The sequence below is a fragment of the Panthera onca genome, chromosome A3 (genome assembly GCF_046562875.1).
Source record: "Panthera onca isolate mPanOnc1 chromosome A3, mPanOnc1 haplotype 2, whole genome shotgun sequence".
NCBI classification, from domain to species: Eukaryota; Metazoa; Chordata; class Mammalia; order Carnivora; family Felidae; genus Panthera; species Panthera onca.
Window position 1 is genome coordinate 33234560 of NC_138341.1, and position 19825 is coordinate 33254384.

At 40.9% G+C, this 19825-nt stretch overlaps 1 protein-coding gene and 1 long non-coding RNA gene across 6 annotated transcripts in view; one reads left to right on the forward strand and one right to left on the reverse strand.

Moving 5' to 3' along the window:
* SLC8A1 (solute carrier family 8 member A1) overlaps nt 1-3746 on the reverse strand; it is a 380167-nt gene extending 376421 nt beyond the window's left edge. For all 4 annotated transcript variants that reach the window (XM_060653270.3, XM_060653263.3, XM_060653299.3 and 1 more), the window contains exon 1: nt 3551-3746. The gene's annotated coding sequence lies outside the window, so the exon portion shown is untranslated. The remainder of the gene's footprint in view (nt 1-3550) is intronic.
* On the forward strand, nt 3-18403 carry LOC132691723 (uncharacterized). 2 transcript variants are annotated; one of them, XR_014137403.1, is made up of 4 exons: nt 4-1761; nt 2770-3271; nt 5959-6035; nt 10413-18403. It is a non-coding gene; the product is annotated as an uncharacterized LOC132691723 (long non-coding RNA). The 2 variants fall into 2 exon arrangements; XR_013554755.2 differs by having other exon boundaries at nt 3-3271.
* The last annotated feature ends 1422 nt before the right edge of the window (nt 18404-19825 follow it).

Here is a 19825-nt window from a genome sequence, read left to right on the forward strand (position 1 = left end):
ACCTGTAAAGAGGATCTCCTTGTCAGCAAAGATTACATCAGTAAAGCTTTCAAAGAAATCATCTCTTTGGGCAAGAGTTCAGTTTTGATCTTCAGCTGTGGTTCTGTTAACTTGCCTGTCGAGATCAATTAAAGTGGTTACCGCTTTTTTATTTCAAAAACGAAGTGGTTCTTGATCCTGGTTGTGGCTTTACATTTCATTGGGTAGATTTAAAAAGTGAACTACCCTTGCCTGGACCCCATGAACATATGTAGTTCATCTGGAGTGCAGTGTGGACACTACTCCTCCTAAGAGATTCTCAGGTGCAGTTAGAGGTGAGAAGCATGGGAAGAAGTCAGCAAGGTAGGAGAGGCCATTTTCTCCACAGCAGCACTAAGTGCCACAGAGATCTGTTCCCTTCATTACTTTATAAGCCTTAAAACTACCTTCAAAATTCTTTGGTCACGGAATTCTTCTAATACCTTGCCGTGACACTTGAAAATATGTAACTTTAAGCTTAAGAAATTGAAAGAAGAGCAGCATGGGCAGATTAGCTCTGATCAGAAAACCAAATTATCTGGGTTCTGGGGAACCCATTGATTAACCATTGGAGAAAGATTAATCCATTGATTAACCTTGGAGAAAGTATATAGCCTCTCTGGTCTTCAGATTTGTTCCCGAGTCTCATGCCTGCTGTCATCTTTAAGGTTCTTGAAATCGTCAGTGGTCTGTCCGAGACCACTCAATGTCCCACAATTTTTAATCATCGGAGAGATTTTTATTTCGTTTAAAGTTCCCAAGGGGATTTTTATTTTTTTCTTAATTTTTTCTTCTAATTTTTATTTAATTTCTAGTTAGTTCACATATAGTATAATATTGGTTTCAGGAGTAGAATTCAGTGATTCATCACTTACATATAACAGCCAATGCTCATCATAACAAGTGCCCTCCTTAATGCTGGTCCACCATTTTGCCCGTCCCCCACCCCCCTCCCTCCATCAAGCCTCAGTTTGTTCTCTGTCATAAAGAGTCTCTTAGGGTTTGTTTCCCTCTCTGTCTTTTTTCCCCCAAGGGGATTTTTAAAAAGTAGCCCAATGCTATCATTTCCTTGAAACTTAATGTCCTTTCCTGTGGATCAAAATCCTTTTTCATACCCCTGGAGAAGTAAACCTCTCCTCTCACTTTCATACAAACTCCGCCCTCAATGTTCAGGGAAGTTGTTCCCCATCAAAGCCCCTAAAAGACTTGCTCTTCCTGCTCATTGGAGCCCGAGTGACCTGGCCCAGGAGCTATCCCGTCTGGCACCGTCATATACACAGGAGCCTCAAATCTGTGCTCTGTGTTCTTAGGATACATTTCAACTTCTTTATCACTCTTGGTCGCCATGAATTTCCTTCAGGTCATGACCTCGCCAAGATTGTCTACATGTATAGTCATCATTGAGTGCTTAAGAAGTCATAGTCAAAAGGCCAAGTAGTTTGAGTATTTGTCATTTTTTTCACGGATCTTTACATACTATTTAAAAAATAGCAATAAGTCACTCTTTATTACTGATATTGCACTTCTTAAATTTCCTTGCTAAAGACTAACAGGAACAGACATTTCTCATGAGGAATGAATACTTGAAATGTACTTGGCAGTAAGCATATGAGAAAACAGTCAATGACATCATAGATGCATTGCATCTGGTCACAAATACCAGTGACATAACTTACAATAACCCTTTGCTTATTGAAAATTGCCCAGACTCCTGCTGTACTGTTCCTTTGGAAAAGCTGCTTGGTATGTAGTGTTTAATTCAGTATTTTAAAGCCACCCTTTTGTAGGCCCATTCCACTTCAGCGAAAGTTACAACGCCTTGTGTGTGTTAGTGTAAAAAAAGAAGGCAAAGTTTATCGCCTGCCTCTCTCTCTCTCTCAGTATCAGAATATTAGTATTTTTAGGTGAATAAAATAGCCTATTTTAGAGATCTGTAGAGGGTAAGCTTGAATGTGTTGTTAATTTCATGTGCCGTCAGGGAGAATAGATATGAAAAGGAATAATTTGATGAAAACATCCATGCTTTAGTATTATAATTATTTTAACAATGATGAAGTTTTATTATGGGACTAGAACCCTGTTTTCTCCTTCTCTGCCACTTTTTTTGGTATTATGGAATATTCACAATTTGAGAGAAATCACTCCATCACTAGAGTCATCTTATCTGCAACCCCTAAGCGAATTGCTTTTCCCACTCTCTAATTTATCCAAAGAACATCTCCCTGGTCAGTATTACAAGCCATTTTTATTATTTTACTTCACTTGTTTATTAATCATTTTGCCATCAGGAAAGGAAAGGAAAAGTCACATCCAATTTTTTCTTTCTTTTTTTCCTCTCCTGCTCTATGACAAGATTGAAAGCCTAAAGAACGAGAGTTCAAATCTTGCTTGAAATAGAGACACATTATTCTCAACCAGAGAAATTCTGGATTTACGTTTCATTTTCTTGTGGAAAAATTACTTTAATTCAATTTTGGAAAAACCCACACATTTTACATGTGTGACCCGTAAATTTGTCCCTTGATTTCTTTAAAGTGTTTGGCAAGAGTTCACAGATTTTGCCAGCAACTCTCAAAGAACTGCTTTAATGTTCTAATTGTTACAATTTGGTAATTAGCTAGAGTCACATTTCAAAGTGTGACCGATAAGATTTGGCAGAGTTAGCCAGTATTTCAGAAAATGGACTAGAGTCATAGAGATGCTACTATTGTTCTTGTCTTCACGTTTATACTTTTACTTTGGACTCCTGAGACGTACGGCTTTTGTGACTCTGCCACAACCTACTATTCCCAACACATCCCTGGCAGCTGCAAGCATCTTTGGGGAAGTGTCCCCTCAAGTTCCTGTTTCCAGTCATTAATGCAAAAGAAAGAAAAACGCTAGAGGCACTGAGAACCATCCAACGCTTCAGCTGGCTTCAGCAATTGCCACTTGCGCAAGACCCGTGTTTGTGAAAGCAACCCAAGAATCTTTGAACAGGATGTAATCAACCTCCGATCTGCTGAGAAACACTGCAAAAATGACTTCCCCTGCCAAAAATAATAATGTCGTTTATGAGCAGCCCTTCCATGTCTAAGGAAGAAGTAGCCCCACGTGTGAGTTTCTGCTGGCTTCAGAGGAGCAGGCGAAGAAAAGGGCAAATCCTACCTACCCCAGCCTAAAATACACGGCATCAGAACGCACGGCAAGCTGTGGCTCATTCCAAAGGTGCTGGCAATATCCGGGAAGACTCCTATCCGCAAAAATCCAAAGGGTAAGTGACCCCGGACAAAGGGATTAGATTTGGCAGGAATTCCGTGCTGTCGCTTTCCCTCTGTAACCAAGCTGCCTTGTCTTGTGAAGGCAGAGCTGTTAAATACCTCTCAGTCACCAGCCCCAACCCAAATCTTTCTTTCTTTCTTCCTGTCTTTTTTTTTTTTTTTTTTTCCAAAATATCATTTGGCAGCTTCCCTTAAAGGACATCAAGAGCTCAGGAAGGAATATTCATGAATGCTCCTTTAGATAAGTTTCATCACAAAAGCCCTGCACCTACCTCCGTCAAGTCTGGGCTGCTCGGTCCGCATGGGCTGGATGTGAGAAAAGACCCCGTATGATGGCTGCTCCGAATTTACCAGAAAGAGAGGACCTGAGATGCTTGTCCTTTAAGTGTCTCTAAACATGGTTTGCATAGCTGGATCTCTGCTTATCTGTGCCTTTCGGCTTTCGCTTCCATACATGGATCTGTTCCCAACAGTAACTCCAAGCTGTGGAAAAGAAGCTATCTGGCAGCTCTCTGCTTCATCCAACACATGGACGATAAAAATACACATATAGAGATCCTTCCAGCCAGGCCCGTTTCCCACCCCGCCGTCCTGCCACTGTGCCTTTTTGGAAATACGCTTTCAGATTGGCATTTCTACTCCCTGGACGTTTAGGGAACAATCACTTTTCCCCTGATTCCCACGTAGAGCTTTTAGGATGTGGGTTTGCTTAGCTTATGAAAACAGAGGCACAATTATAACTCCTTACCACGGTCTGGTCTTCATCCTTAAAGATTTTAGCGATAAGATATGTACAGGACCTGCAAAATGTTGAGTGAATGGTGAAATGTATAAATGAATGTCTGGACAAATGGACGTGAATTTGTACATGAATGAATACATACATACTTAATGTACTTATTTAGTTAAGACGAGCTGTGAACACTCTGAATTATTTGTCTTAAAGGATAAGGTAGCAACGGAAGGTCAGAGTGATCAAAGTCTTCAAGACAGAAGGAAAGGCCAGGTTCTTCCAGACACAGCTTCTCATTTAGGACTTTGTGGCAATTCCTACTAATCCACCATCTAGCATACAGTTCGAGATTCAGAAAACTTCTTTTATAGTGTTAAAGAATGTAAACTCGACCAGAAGACTAATTGCTACACTTATTAACTGTCAGCGATGCTTTAAATGACACATAACCTGGACCTGAATTTGAAGGGTAGGGAAGGAGAAATCTGGCTGCGGCTAATAAAGCTCTAGGGGAGAGGTCCTCCCCCAGGGGGCTGTGGAAACTCCACTTAACCTTCCAGTTCCTGAAAATTCGGCTTCTCTGTTTCAAAATTTCTCTCTTTTTTTCAGTCTGTTGGGACGCGCGTGCGTGTGTGTGCACGTGCGCACGTATGTGAGAGAATTCCCGAATAACATTTTTCCATTAGCCTTTTTTTCCCAGTCCTGTTAAAATTCCTATAGACTCTCTTATCTGAAGAAGAAAAAATAAATTTGAGGTATGCAGAGATAATTCATTTTTGTGTACTGAAATGGAACAAGTTTGCTTAAAGCCTTCCAGAGGAAAAGGAGAAGGATGGATGACACAAGATTGGCAAAAGGATCATTGTTGCGGGTGGTTGACTGGTCGCTGGGGGACTCATTCTATTATCCTCTCTCCTTTGCGTACATTTTAAAATTTGTGTAAAAGAGGGAAGGGTACAAAATAGCTGTACTAATGGCAAGTTGGAGGAATTCTGGATTTGAGTAATCTCTGTGCAAAGCACTAAGGCCAGAGCAAGGAGGGGCAATTATTTTTTTCATTCAAAATATTATGACATTCAAAAAAAAAATTAAAAAAAAAAAAAGGGGGGCGCCTGGGTGGCTTGGTCGGTTAAGCGTCCGACTTTGGCTCAGGTCACGATCTCGCGGTGGGTGAGTTCAAGCCCCGCGTCGGGCTCTGTGCTGACAGCTCAGAGCCTGGAGCCTGTTTCAGATTCTGTGTCTCCCTCTCTCTGTGACCCTCCCCCGTTCATGCTCTGTCTCTCTCTGTCTCAAAAATAAATAAACGTTAAAAAAAAAAAATTCAAAATATTATGACATTCAAACCTTCCCCTCCCTCCCTTCAATCAGACATATGTGTGTGTTTGTGTGTGTGTAGAGTCTATATCGTAATACATTTTATGTTATTATTATCTATATATTTTCAATCTGACATAAATGTATATATAGATTCCATTTGTTAGTGCATTTTATGTTGTATAGTATCTACACATTATACGTATGCATAATAATGTGTTATCTGTATAAAAATATATATTCTATATAAAAATAATGTATCTGAGGGAAATGAAGATATGATATTTAGTTAGTTAATTGGTTACTTTTTAAGACACGGTATTTAAAAAGCTGACCGTATGTAGCTCAGTGGCGGACCCAGCAGATGGCGGCTGTGCCCTCGGCAGAGGGACCATTCAGTGCCCTCTCTTCCCTTGCCTTTTTCTACTTTAGAATTCCTAAAGGGAAACTTTGTTTTTTCACCGCCCCTTGCAGCCAGGGACAACCGTGTAACACACGTTCTGGTCAAATAGGCATAAATAGGAGTCTCCTGGGTAAGACTTCAGGAAAGTATGTCTTTATCTGGTAAAAAGGGACAGGGTCAGCTTTGCCCCGCTTGTCCCTCTACCCCTCCCACCTATTTCCCTCCCACAGAATGAACCTGGAGACTGAAACTGCAGCCCCTATGTGGTGACCCGGAGGGGACAAGGGAGAGGACAAAGGCCTATGAGGTAAGGAAGCTGGGCCAGACAGGCAGAAAGAACTTCAGGTATTGACAGCCTCACCGAGTTGCCCACCCCGGACTTCCTGTTCTTTGAGAAAAATAAAACCATAATTCATACAGAAAGTGGACTTTTAATTTTTTTTCAGATGCGGGTGTTTGGGTGGATGATGGTAACATTCAGACTCCAATTCTGATTTTTCCACTCCCCACTCCACACTTTTCAATCCTTCCCCAAAACGTTTAGGATAAAATATAAATTGCTTAACTTAGTTCTCAGGGATGTTTTAAAATTTACTTGCAATTCATATATTTTTTTAAAAAGTTTTTATTTATTTATTTTGAGAGGTACAGAGACAGTGGGAGGAGCAGAAAGAGAGAAAGAGAGAGAGGGAGGGAGAGAGAGAATCCCAACCGGGCTCCACACTATCAGCACAGAGCCTGATGCAGGGATCAAACCCCTGAAGCCGTGAGATCATGACCTGAGCTGAAACCAAGAGTCGGAGGCTTAACCGACTGAGCCCCCCAGGTGCCCCAATTACAATTCACATCTTAATCTCGTCTCTGGTCACTCACCCACCCAGATCCTTTCATTGAAGCCACCTCCAGTGACCTGTACTGCATGCACAGCCTGACTACGTAGAAAGCCGTGGTTTTCCTCACATTTCTTATGCTATTTTCCTGCGCCTTTTCTTTCTGCGTAGAACACTCGTCATTGTCTTCTGTGTTTAGCTAACTCTCCTTGAACTTCAAGGCTCGGATCAGGTGCTCTTTCCTCCGGGAGGACGCTGGCCTTTCCAGTGCGGTTTAGGATCTGGAGCACACGTTGTACAACTCTGCCTTCCCACGCTATAACTCTAGGGTAACTGCTATTTCACCCGTTTGCTTTTTCAATTCAGCTTCAAGTTCCACAAAGTCAGGGAACAGATTTCACCTGCACTCGTATTATTAGGACTTAGCCTACAATAGGCATTCAATACAATATTTAACTAAATAAATGATGGAATGGATAGATCAATAAATTATTCTTGATCAGAGAGAGAAAGAAAGATTTCATGGAATAAGTGCATGGCTTGGAATTAGACTCCTCACTCTTGAAGCAGGGTTAGAACTGAGACAGGCACAGATTCAGGCACAGACCAAGGACCAAGTACAAAGGTCCCGAGTTCCTGAGTGACCAAATGGTAGATAAGAAGGCAGGAATTCCAGGTGGACAAAGTTGAGTCAAAGCCAAGAGGCAATATGGTACAGAATCTGTTTGTCTAACTGTGAGGAGTCCACCTGGGCTGAGGCTTGGGATGGAGGAAACCCAAAGGACCTTGAGTGACAGGCTTAGCATGTTGGTTTGGGGTCTATTAAGTGGAGGAGTTATGACACAATCAAAGTTGCGATTTTTTTTTTATGAGACTTAATTTTCCTTCTTGATGAGTTTTGATGATAATAGAATGCTACAGGAATCTTGAAAGCAAACGTTTACAAAGAAAAGCGGATGGGTGGGTTCCTACTTGGCACTCTCTGCAAGAAAATTCTTCTTTTTTAAAGCTTATGTATTTATTTTGAAAGGGGGGAGGAGCATGACCAGGGGAGGCGTAGAGAGAGAGGGAGACAGAGGATCCGAAGCGGGCTTGCTGCTGACAGCAGAGAGCCCCATGCGGGCCTCGAACCCACAAACCATGAGATCATGACCTGAGCTGAAGTCAGATGCTTAACCAACTGAGCCACCCAGGTGCCCCAACTCTGCAAGAAAATTCTTAATGTCTTCTTTGCTCCTAAAGGGACATCTTGCTTTCTAGGTTCACTATTAAATTTAATGTGTTAGAAGGGAAGAAGGAAGAGGAGGAGGGGTGTAGAAGTATATAATCACACCTCAGAATGAAGTGTTGGGGCTTTAGCTACTTTAAAAATTTGTCTGCATGCTTATACGATCACTTGTATTTTAAATTCTTCCCAGGGCTTTGAAAATGCAGAACCATTGTGCTTAACATCAGAGATTACTTCTAGAAGATCTCTTAATTCTTTTTTCAAAAAGTTTTTAAAATATTTATTTATTTTTGAGAGAGAAAGAGACAGAGCAAAAGTGGGGGAGGAACAGAGACAGAGGGAGACACAGAATCTGAAGCAGGCTCCAGGCTCTGAACTGTCAGGACAGAGCCTGACGCAGGGCTCGAACCTTAAACCGTGAGATCATGGCCTGAGCCAAAGTCGGATGCTCAACCGACTGAGCCACCCAGGTGCCCCTGTCTCTTAAGTAATTCTAATAGCTCTAATATAATAAGGATATTTAATTCATTTGATGTTTTCATTTTTAAAATATTTGATTATTTGTGGTGTATATCCTCATATGTCAGATTACGTGATCTGGTGCTTTCAAGTCATCAACAATGATTTAGCTCTAACCGAGCTGGCGGCATCCAGGGAGATGATCTTGGGTAAATTCATCTCCTTTTTGCTCTTCACAGGGTTTGATTTTGTTCTTCTATGCCATTTGCAAATGATGAGCCCTCTTCCTCTGCTTTGGAACTCATGTCCCATGATCTGCAAGAAACATTTTTTTAATGTTCATTTATTTTTATTTTTGAGAGAGAGAGACAGAATGTGAGCGGGATGTCAGAATGTCAGAGAGAGAGAGAGAGAGAGAGAGAGAGAGGAACCGAAGCAGGCTCCAGGCTCTGAGCTGTCAGCACAGAGCCTGATGCGGGGCTCGAACCTACAAACTGTGAGATCATGACCTGAACCGAAGTTGAATGATTAACCAACTGAGCCACCCAGGCCCTCCTGCAAGGATCATTTTTAAAAAACTATTTGCAAACAGATTTTTGAGGGGTGTTTGGGGGTGCTTCCAATGATTAACACCTGAACAACAGAATAGAAAGCCCAAACTGGTCTCGTATTCCTTCTGGGATTTAAGGTCTCAAACCCTTCATAGGTGTCCAATGATACTCTTTTGACTTTATGTGAATGTAAGGACCTCCCTGTAGAAGAAAGCAAGAGAAATGGTATAGTCATAGTTACTTGTGAGTTTAGTCCTATTTTAAAAACATTTTAAAAACAAAGCAAAGAATAATCAACAGTATTCAATTATTTTTGCTCTCTATTGAAACTGTAGATTCTCAGGGGCGCCTGGGTGGCTCAGTCGGTTAAGCGTCCGACTTTGGCTCAGGTCATGATCTCACAGTTTGTGAGTTCGAGCCCCGTGTCGGGCTCTGTGATGACAGCTCAGAGCCTGGAGCCTGCTTCACATTCTGTGTCTCCCTCTCTCTGCCCCTTCCCTGCTCATGCTCTGTCTCTGTCTCAAAAATAAATAAACATTAAAAAAAAATTAAAAAAACAAACAAACTGTAGATTCTCCTTTGTAAGTGGATTAGAATATTCCTGACTTCAGGAACTGAGCCCATTATATACTGTATAATCTATTTATAGTATCTAATACGGTGTTCTATTACTAAATAAATTCCTAGAGTAATATTTCTAAATAAATAAATTTAAAATAATATTAAGGACATTAATCTACTCAGATTTTCCTGTTATTAGGATTTTTTTTGTCACCAGACACTGACTATATAAAAAAAAAAAAAAAAAATCAGTGTTTAAAAGGATTTACTAATTGTAATAGTGTATCATTTAAAGTGTATTCTATCTTCCTGTGTAGACAGCCTAGGTAAGCTTGATCACGTCCCTGGGCTTATCACTAGAGAACAGGCAGAGACATTATGCTAATGTAAAATATAATGAAGAAGTTTTTTTGTTTTGGTTTGGTTTTGCATGTATTTCATTGAGGTATAGGGAGAGCTTGAAGGGATTGAAGGGAAGAAATTGCTTACAAGTTATTTTCACTGCAATTGTTGGACACCGGAGTAGAGAGAAAATGTTGGAATGCCATAGCATTCTCTCTCAACACCGCAGCTGGACCCTAGTGATTTTTGCAGGAGAAGGTGATTTAAAGGCACTGATGAAGGAGGAGGCATCCCGTCAGGCTTAGTTGGAACGAGACTGATTTGGAAGAACTGAGGGGTAAAGCAGAGAACTATGAGGCTGTGAAGGCAGGGAAGCATTTCTCCAAACACACTTGGCCATTGGTTCAAAGACAAGTTGAAAGACTTTGCAAAAGTGCATGTTACTAAGCATTTCTTACAAAGTAACCGTGCCCAGAGGCTCACACAGCCGTCTACGCCCATAAAATATTGTATATGTCATCTACGCTATGCATTAACGTAGGAAAAAGGCATGATGAGTGTTTAGAAAAATGCACAGACATTACACGAAGACATATATTTCTCCAAAATGGAGTTTATTTTATTTGAGATACTTTCGGACTACCTACAAGCTACTTTAATGAGATTGCTTTCTGAAGGCAACAAGTTCAGTAAATCATTCTGCTTTTCTCCAGTCTTTTCATCCTGCATGTGCAGTTTTAACCATGATGGAAGGAGAGACTCTCTGGTCCAAAAAACTCAACATATTTCTTATCCACAGACACAGGTAAGTGGAAACAACCGTTCTTCCGTGTCGGCATTAGTCATTGTGATCTGTTTTTAACTTGTTGCAGAGTCAAATAACACTGGTATGTGTCATAAAAAGTCTCCAAATATTCTTGGGCTTGTTCATTTGCTTCAAGCACATAAAGAGGCAAATGTTAAAGCAATGTGTTCTGATCAAGAAACAGCTGGAAATGGCAGCTGCCTGATACGGAGCAATCAAGAATGGAAGGTTTATTTTGGACGAGAGGTGTTGTCCAACTGTGAGACTGAGTGATTGCAGCTGAGAATAAGTGCAAACACAATCAATAGTGGCTCCAGGTCTGAACTCATTGAGAACCTGTCTCGTGTCATGTCTTTTTCTGCTGCCGCAGTCACACTACATCCGTAGACGCCGATACTATCCGTGGAGGAGGTAAAAAGTTCTTCAGTTTATTCTTATTAAGGACAGCTTCTGAGCCGTCATGATTTGAAATTACAATGACCAAAAGGCTCCTTCAGGAAAAAAGAAACAATATATTCCAAAGTCAAATTGTATAACGTACAGGTAAGAATGCCTCAACTTTAAATGGTCTTGGGTGGGCATTGCCTCAAGAGCCAGCCAAGTTGTTCTCTGCTTTCTGGAGTTGTATGACTATGGGCGAAGTGATTTCATTCTTCCCGGTCCCTAAGAGTGTTGTTATTTTATCGATACAGACCGTAGAAGCGGCTCAATAAATATTTTCTGTTGAACAATCTATAATCGCGACATTTGGTATTGAATTTCAATACTACTTCAGCATAACCTGATTGAATTCAACTCCACTTCAACACAGATATATTGTTCAAAATATGTGTTTCGTTATGCCTCATTATTTATAGTCATACTTCATGTATCACACACAGATATATCACAGACACATAAAGACAGAGACGTAACTACGTAAGAAATATTCCCCAAACTTATGCTTTGTGGAGGATATCTTAATAATAGCACTTTTTAAAATAAAAATCTTTCTCCTGTTTGTATTACAAAAATGACCATTTGATGGTTCATAAATCTTTCTCTTCTTTCCTTTGTGCCTATATCTGTGTAAGGCCTTGATGGGCCAATCACCACATGGAATACAAACGTGGATAAAATAAAGTTCCTGACCTCGGTGGGGATTAACATTCACTTGTTCCTTCACCCGATCTTTCCCAGCTAGCATTCTCATTAGACGCTTCCAGTTAAAAACACAAAAACAAGAACAAACAAAAAAAACCCACTTATTTTAAAACCCGGGGAGTCAACCTGGAGCCTGGGCAGCCTTTACCCTTGCTGTAGCTCTTCTCTGCTTTCTACAGTCAGCTGTGCAACCCTCTTTTTCATCTGGTTGCTTTTATAATGCCAAGGGAAGAAGCACATTATTTGGAGTACAATCTTTGGGTCCGGAGTATCGAAACGCTCCTCTTCGTGAAAATGCCAAGTGACTTTATTTGTTCCATGAAGCCCTTGAAAACAATGCATTTGAAATGCATTTGAAACATCGGAGGGGAAGCTGTCAAAGGAAAAATAGAATTATCTCCACCACCACCTACACTCTCTCGAACAAAATTATAATGTCGTCGTATGGAAGGAAGTCCATTCCGTAGAGCACTACTTTTATTAAAACGGGCGTGTAATCCTGGAGGCTTAAAGGTGTCAGGTCTGACCAGGAGATAAAATAGAGTATACCATTTGTTGGTATTCGTACAGCATTTTTCTTCTGAGGATCCCAAAGAGATTAATCTTTCTTGTTGTTTGAAATCTTAGCCAGTGTGCTTTAATATATCTAGCAACCTCGGAGTAAGCAGGTCTCAGGGTAGATGAAGCTTTTAGGGATTTAATTTCTTGTTAAGCCTGGAAAACAAGAGGGTAATGACCTCTAAACCCCGGCAGCCCGTGCACCCGGGCAGTGTCTTCACGGACTGTTGCTGCATGGGTATGGGGACATTATTCAGAGCCCCAACCCCAACATTGCTCCTGCCCGCATGATCCTCTGCCAAGTAACAAATTAAAAGGCCCAACTCAATCACTTCTTTGAAGGTCCAGCGTCCATACTCAGAAATGGCAGAGGGTTCATTCCAAAATGTTCGTTTTCTACTGAAAAGGCTACATCAAACTTTCTAGCATCATAGCAATGGTTTTTAACTTTTAATTTAAAAAAATGTTCTATTTAGAGCATTTATATTTCACATCAGCATAGTTATTTTGGGGTTGAGATGCCATACTAAAGAACCATTAGGTCCTTATGATATTAGGATTTATGCAAGAAAGAGCACATTGTTACCATGGGGATCAGTAAATAGTCTTGATCTGAGACACCAGTTCCCACTGCCAAGACATGGGTGGGAGAAGGTGGTTCCCACAGACTCTGTTTTCTCTAGGCTAAAAATATCGTATGATTTCTATTAAAGGGCAATTAAAAAAATTCTCAGTGATTTAACCTAAAAGAAGCGGACCCTATCATTTTCAGAACAATTCGGCAGTGAGCTCGCTATCTAATACTTAGAGACGGCATGCAATATTAATTATGCTCATGCGCCGTCATATCAAAGGTGGTGTTGCAACTGCAGCCTTTTTTAGTGATGTTTCACATTGGCCTTCAAAAGGAAATGGCGTATAGAGACACATATATCACAGACATAAATGACTTCTTTTTAAGGGTTACGACATAAATTTAGCACCTTGAAGTTAACTCTTCAAAATAGTTGTTTTGGGGGCACCTGGGTGGCTCAGTTGGACAAGTGTCTGACTATTGATTTAGGCTCAGGTCATGATATCATGGTCATGAGGTCGAGCCCCGCACAGGGCTCCATACTCAGTGCGGAGATTAAGATTCTCTCTCTTCCTCTGCCTCTCTGCCTCTCCCCTGCTCACACTCTCTCTGTCTCAGAACAAACAAACAGAAAGCTGTTTTGGCTTGTGAAATGTTGCTTCAAAAGGTTGTGATGTACGTGAATTCTCTGACTGTTGCTTTTACGGCCTCTAGTCAAGAAATCCAAAACATTACAATTCTTTTCCTGAAGCTTACTACTAAGTAATACGTCAAAGTATCTACAATTAACCCTTGCATTCATAAGGTGCTGTAGAATCTGCAAAGTGATTTTACCGTCAATCTTTGTGCCCCAGGTACTTCACAATCCTATGAGATAAGCAGGGCTGGTAATAAGGTAATAGTCTCCTTTTGTATGATGAGATTGAAACGTAAAAAGGTCAGAATGACTGCCTAAACCTACAAGGTTAATAAGTGTAAGACTGAGCTCGAGGTCTCACAATGAAAGAGACTCTTCTTACTGTGGTGTTAGGAAAATGACACGCTTCATTTCATACAATTAGTCCTATAAACTCTATCATCATATCATCAAGACTTCTGGATTCAATTCGGTGACAATGAACACTAAAGTGTGATGTGAATTATTGTCTGAAAATGTTGTTGAACTAAACAGCCGTTAAGTCAAATTATCCATTGGGTGGGGCAGGATATCATTCATGGCCCTGTAAGGGCATTTATTTTAAGAAAATTTGACACACATTGAAAGGAACTAAATTTTAGTTCATTATAAATTTTGCCAAAATTAGGTTTTATTTTACCACTTAAAAGGTAGATTTCTTCCTCCTCCTCGTCTTCCACCTCCTTCTCCTCACTGCCCCCCGCCTCCCCGACCTAGTGTGACTTGTGAGCCCTTCGTAAGTTTATCATCGCACAACTCAACCTGTTCCTTTTTTTTTTTTCCTCTTTGTTTTTTGTTCTTTCATTACTTTGCTGGAATCAAGGTAGCACCGCCAGGTTTAAAACATTATTATTATTCCTCATGCTGTCTTCTTCTAAGGTATGTTCTTTATATAGAACATTTGCTGGGCTCCTTCCAGGTTTAAATGAGTATAATTCATCAAGGGATCAACACTAACTGAAGAACTAAAGTCTATGCATTTTGAATGACTGCTTCTCAGAAGTTCCAATGCACGTTTTCTTCTTCTTAAACATCGCTCCTTTTCCTGCCGGCTCGTTACTCCCTGAACATCATTTTTAACAGCACTGGCTTTGATAAGAATTTTACTTTTTCCAACTGCCCCCTTTGGAGACTTCTGTTGGTTCCTGCTACCCACGTCCCTAGACTCCAATGTTTCTAGTCTTCTAGGCTTTGTTCTCACCTTACCTTTCATTCCCATGAGTCACCCCCGTGACCTTCCACAAGTTTTATTTTCTCCTTAGATTATAGAGTTGGCTTCTTATGTTTGCTACCAGAGACTCCCGCTTGCTATACAAGAAGAAAACGAAAGTGCTATAATTAATGTTCTTTCCTCATGCAAATAATACTATGAAATAACCAAATATTTTTGTTACCGAGCATTATTTATTACAGCTGCATTATAGTTTCCTGAAATCACTAACATTCATTTATGGAGATATTTTTACATTTTGCTTGAATCTCACATTATTTTTCACAGACTGTGCTTATCCCGTTCTGAGGGAGGGAGCCCAGATAAAATATATCTGCTTTCAAAAGCTCCCTACGATCTTTATACATGGAGCAGTGGTTCCCAAACCACATCAAAATCTGCTGGGCTCGAGACTCACTCTTTTGGATAGTATACCACTTACCAGGCTCATTTAGGAGACATAGAAACGGAAGTTCTGGTTGCCCCAGTAATTTTTCTAGGTCAAGGACAAAAGTCATTTAACTTTTTCTCCAGTCTAGGAATCTGTTTGCTCTGCTAATTGACCTAGCCGAATCAGATCAATAATGCCCCTTATCCGCAGTGAAGAAGGTAAGAAATCCATTCCAAAGTGGTGGATGCTTTGCTTTTCTCTCCTTCATGCTGTCTGCTAATGTGAATCTGGGCGTAACAGACACTACTTGGCAAAAGGTAAGTGCACCGAAGTAAAAACCATATTCTTAATGAGTTCATTTATTCCTGACAGAGGCTTAGGTTTTTACCCATCCAAGATCATCATGAAGTCACTGTGAAGAAGTGCCTTCCTATATTTTGAAATCTTGAGGAGTGGAGACTGGAGGGAACGGGGTGAGAACATTGCCCGCCAGGGTCCCTCTGAGTTCAGGTCTCCTGCATCTGTGGATTTACAACAAACGCAGTCCCCTGGAAGCTTACATTCAGATTAGGGCCAGAAAATAAGCACAAGAATAACCAAATCCATTCTTTACCAATTATATATATTTTTTTCCTTCTCCTTATTAATATGTTAAAGAAGGGATGATGGGAATTTGTGGGAAAATAATTGGGAGAGAAACTCATTTTCTCTAATCCAGTCTACTGCTTGTCCTGTGTTCCCACATCCATAACCATTTGCCCAATCACTCAGGTTTGGGACCAGCCTTCCAACTGGTCTCCATGCCTCCTGCCTGGACTTCCTCCTATCTTCTTCTCACATTGCATCCAATATGATCTTTACTAGGCTTGTATCTGATTTTATCACTCTGCTGATTTAAATCTTTTGGTGGCTTCCCAGAGCTTTGTGGTTTCTCTCAAAATCCCCAGCTTGCTATCCAAGTTCCTTCATGCGACATGGCACCTGCCTGCTTCTTTTGTCTCATCTTCCATTTCAAGCCCGCAAGCATCTTCTGCTCTGGTCCTATCAAACTCTTTACCTCTGTCCTCAAGAATTTCCCAGGTATCATTCTCTTCACTGAAAACATTTTTATTTTTTTTTAAGTTTTATTTATTTACTTTGAGAGAGAGAGAGAGAGAGAGTGAGAGAGCAAGCATGAGCAGGGGAGGGGCAGAGAGAGGGAGGGAGAGAGAGAATCCCAAGCAGGTACTGCACTGTCAGTGCAGAGCCTGATGTGGGGCTTAAACTCACAACCCGCGAGATCGTGACCTGAGTGGAAACCAGGAGTCGGACGCTTAACTGAGCCATCTAGGCACCCCTTTACTTAAAACCTTTTAAATCTCTTCTACCCATTTAATTCCCATTCTTCAAGACTGAGTTCTTGAAAAATACTCCTTCTGACTTCTTAATATTCCCGCCCCCCCTCCCCCCCCCCCCGCCCGCCGTGTCTCCAAATCACCCTCAACAGCTATTTTAGCACCTGTCATATAAGATTACACTTTCTGGTTTATGGTTCTGTGCTGTCCCCTGGATGTAAAACTCTATGAGGGAAGGGCCACCTGGGTGGCTCAGTCAGGTAAGGGCTTGACTATTGATCTCAGCTCAGGTCTTGATCTCAGTGAGTTCAAGCCCCACGTTGGGCTCCACAATTGAATATACTTAAAAAAAATAAAACAACTCTAAAAAAGGGTGTGCCACTATGTCTTTATATGGCCAGCACCTAGAGGCACGCAAGTTATGTAGCAAACAATCAGATCTGCTTTTGGAATTAAAGAAGAAAGTGAATGAGTTAATAAAGCAAGGAGATAGATGGATGATAAACTCAAGTTTGCCAGGAAGGCAGACTTGCAAAGCACACGTTGCCACAAACAGTTTCTCATGGCTGAGGATCTCCTTTTGCAGTCTCGTCTCCACTCTTTCCCTTCTGCGGAAACCATGCTTTTCAGGCCCAGCCCGCCAGGACTCTTCCCAGGACTCTAGGTGAGGCTCATTTCCCTCTCTAATAAACATCTACTGGCTATCCCGTACTCTTGCTCAATCAAGTTATCTCATTTCCCTGAACCAATTAACTCAAAATTTCCATCTCTTCTGACATGTTTTTCTCAATTAATTAGAAAAGAGAGTAAATTCCCATTAGTACTCTTGTATCTGAATGTGGAGATCATCATCCACTTCTTCAGCCCCAAATACAGCTCCATTGTTTCATTAGGCTCACAGCACACTAAGGGGTGAATGAGAACCATAGAGCCCGAGACCTGAGCGTGAGCTCCAGGCTTCCCACTTTCTGTCTGTGTCATGTAGGGTCTGTTACCTCCTCTTTGCATCGCAGGCTCTTTTCCAGAAGGTTGTGGATTACAGCGTCTTCCACGTACAGATTTGATAGTATGACATGATGAGATCGGTTAGCCTCTAATCCCTGACACATAGGTTCTCTGGAGATCAATAGTCGTTATGTGTGTTAATATGAAAGATCTTTCTCTTGATATTGGATAGGTTGAATTTCATTTTGTTTTACACTTCTAGGTCATGGATTTCAATATTGCAAATCATAGTAAAAGAGGCACTTTATCATCTCCCGTCATCACGAGAAAAAGAAGGGTGAGTAGAGCAGAGTAAGGTATTTTGACCGAGACCCCATGCACATAACCTTTATTACAGTACCTTGTTATAATTGTTCTATTTATTATTGGCTATTAAGAGTTGTTCATCTCTTACTGTGCCTACTTTATAAATTAAACTTCCTCATAGGTATGTATTGTAGGAAAAAAACATATTATATATAGGGTTAGTACAGCTGCACTTTCAAGCATCCACTGGAGATCTTGGAAAGTCTCCCCACAAATAGGATGTACCACTGTATGACCTTCTTTTAGTTCCTTGAAAATGTTCTCCTCTCACCACTGGACCTTTGCACATTCTGTTCCCTATGTTTAAAGGCCCCTCTGCACCTCTTGCCATTTATCTTTTGATTTCTATAAAAACTTCAAGCATTAGCTGAAAAATACCTTGCTTGAGGGAGCTACCTCTGAAAAGCCGCAGACTAGGTGAGGCCCCCGTCATATATGCTTTTGTAACAACCTCCTACTCTTTCGAGCATCTATTAAAATTCTAATGAAGTTAAGTATGTTCACTTGCCTATTTTTCACCTTTTGAGAACTGGTATGATTTCTATTTCTTCACCACCTTATCCACAGTATTAGCTCCAGCGTTGTACTTATGCTAAGAGCTCAATAAATAATTTTTGAATGAGTATGTGAATGATGGTAAATGACCTGGACTCCGGGAAGGCACTGCGCACCTAAGGGGGAGTGATGACAAATCAAGCTGGAGAAGACTACAAGAGTCAAATATTTTTAAAAAAAATTTTTTAATGATTTTATTTATTTTTGAGACAGAGAGAGAGCATGAGCAGGGGAGGGGCAGAGAGGGAGACACAGAAACCAAAGCAGGCTCCAGGCTCTGAGCCGTCAGCACAGAGCCCGACACAGGGCTCGAAATCACGGACTGCGAAATCATGACCTGAGCCGAAGTCGGATGCTGAACCGACTGGGCCACCCAGGCGCCCCTACAAGAGTCGAATCTTGAAGGGTGTTGAGTGCATAACAAATCTGGACTCACTCTCAAGTGTGATTAGCAGCCATTAATTTTTTTTTTTTTTAAGTTTGGACTTTTTCAGGTTTGTTGACTGGCTGAAGAGTGGATTGGTACAGAAAGAAGCTGGAGTCGGGCAGAACAATTAAGAAGCGAGTGCAATTATCTGGGAGAGGAAAATTAAGAGCATACCCTAAAGTAGTGTTTCTCACATTTGTTGCATGCCATAATCATGTGGATGGCTAATAAAGCCCACAGAGGCCCAGGTCCCTTGATGTAGGAGGGCTCATGGGCCTTTGTGTTTGTACCAATAGTTTCCCCAGGGGATTCTGAAACCCATACATGTGAGAACAACTGAAGTGAATTTAAGATAGTGAGATGTAGTCTTGATAAAGGTGATTTTTTTTTTTTTTTTGAGGCGGGGCATGGGTACAAGTAAGGAGTCCATGCTAAATTCTAGGTTATTGGCCACAATAGCCAGTTCTGCCATTGGCTAGAATGGAAAGAGATCATTAGCTTTGCATCTTTGTTATTGGGATTAAAATTAGGCTCATTCTCCTCATTTTATTGGCGTCTCTCCTCTACAAAATCTATCCCAGTTGGTCCGTGAAGAGCTGGGGTCGGAATCCCTCCTGCCGTGATGAAAGAGATTATAATAGAACTCACATTCCCCCTCTATGATAAGGTCTTACCAATTCACAAGTGAGAAGTTGTATGTATCTCAGAATTACATGCTTTTTCTCTACGTGCGTTGTGTCACTGTCCACTTGATTTCTCTATGAAAGAAAAAGCATGTGACGTTCACTACAGTGCTTCTTATTTTGGTAGTGTTAGGTATTTGCCCATTTGTGGCCACATCTTTTGCGATTCACAGAAGTTTACTCTGAGCACCCAAACTCTGGATAATATTAAATCTTGTGAAAGAACAACTGAGAAAGTGTTTACCCATCATCTGCATTAGGTACCACCCACACACTAGTATGGTGCTAGTATTTGCTGATCTTTAATAGTACTACTGAAATTGAAAAAAATGTGTTGCAGATTTAATATTAGTTTGGCGTCTTCCTAAGGCCTGGAACATGGTAGCATTCCTTGGGATTTGTACTCCAGGGGGAAATAGAAGCGTAATTTAAGGGTAAATACAATTTACTGTGTAACGT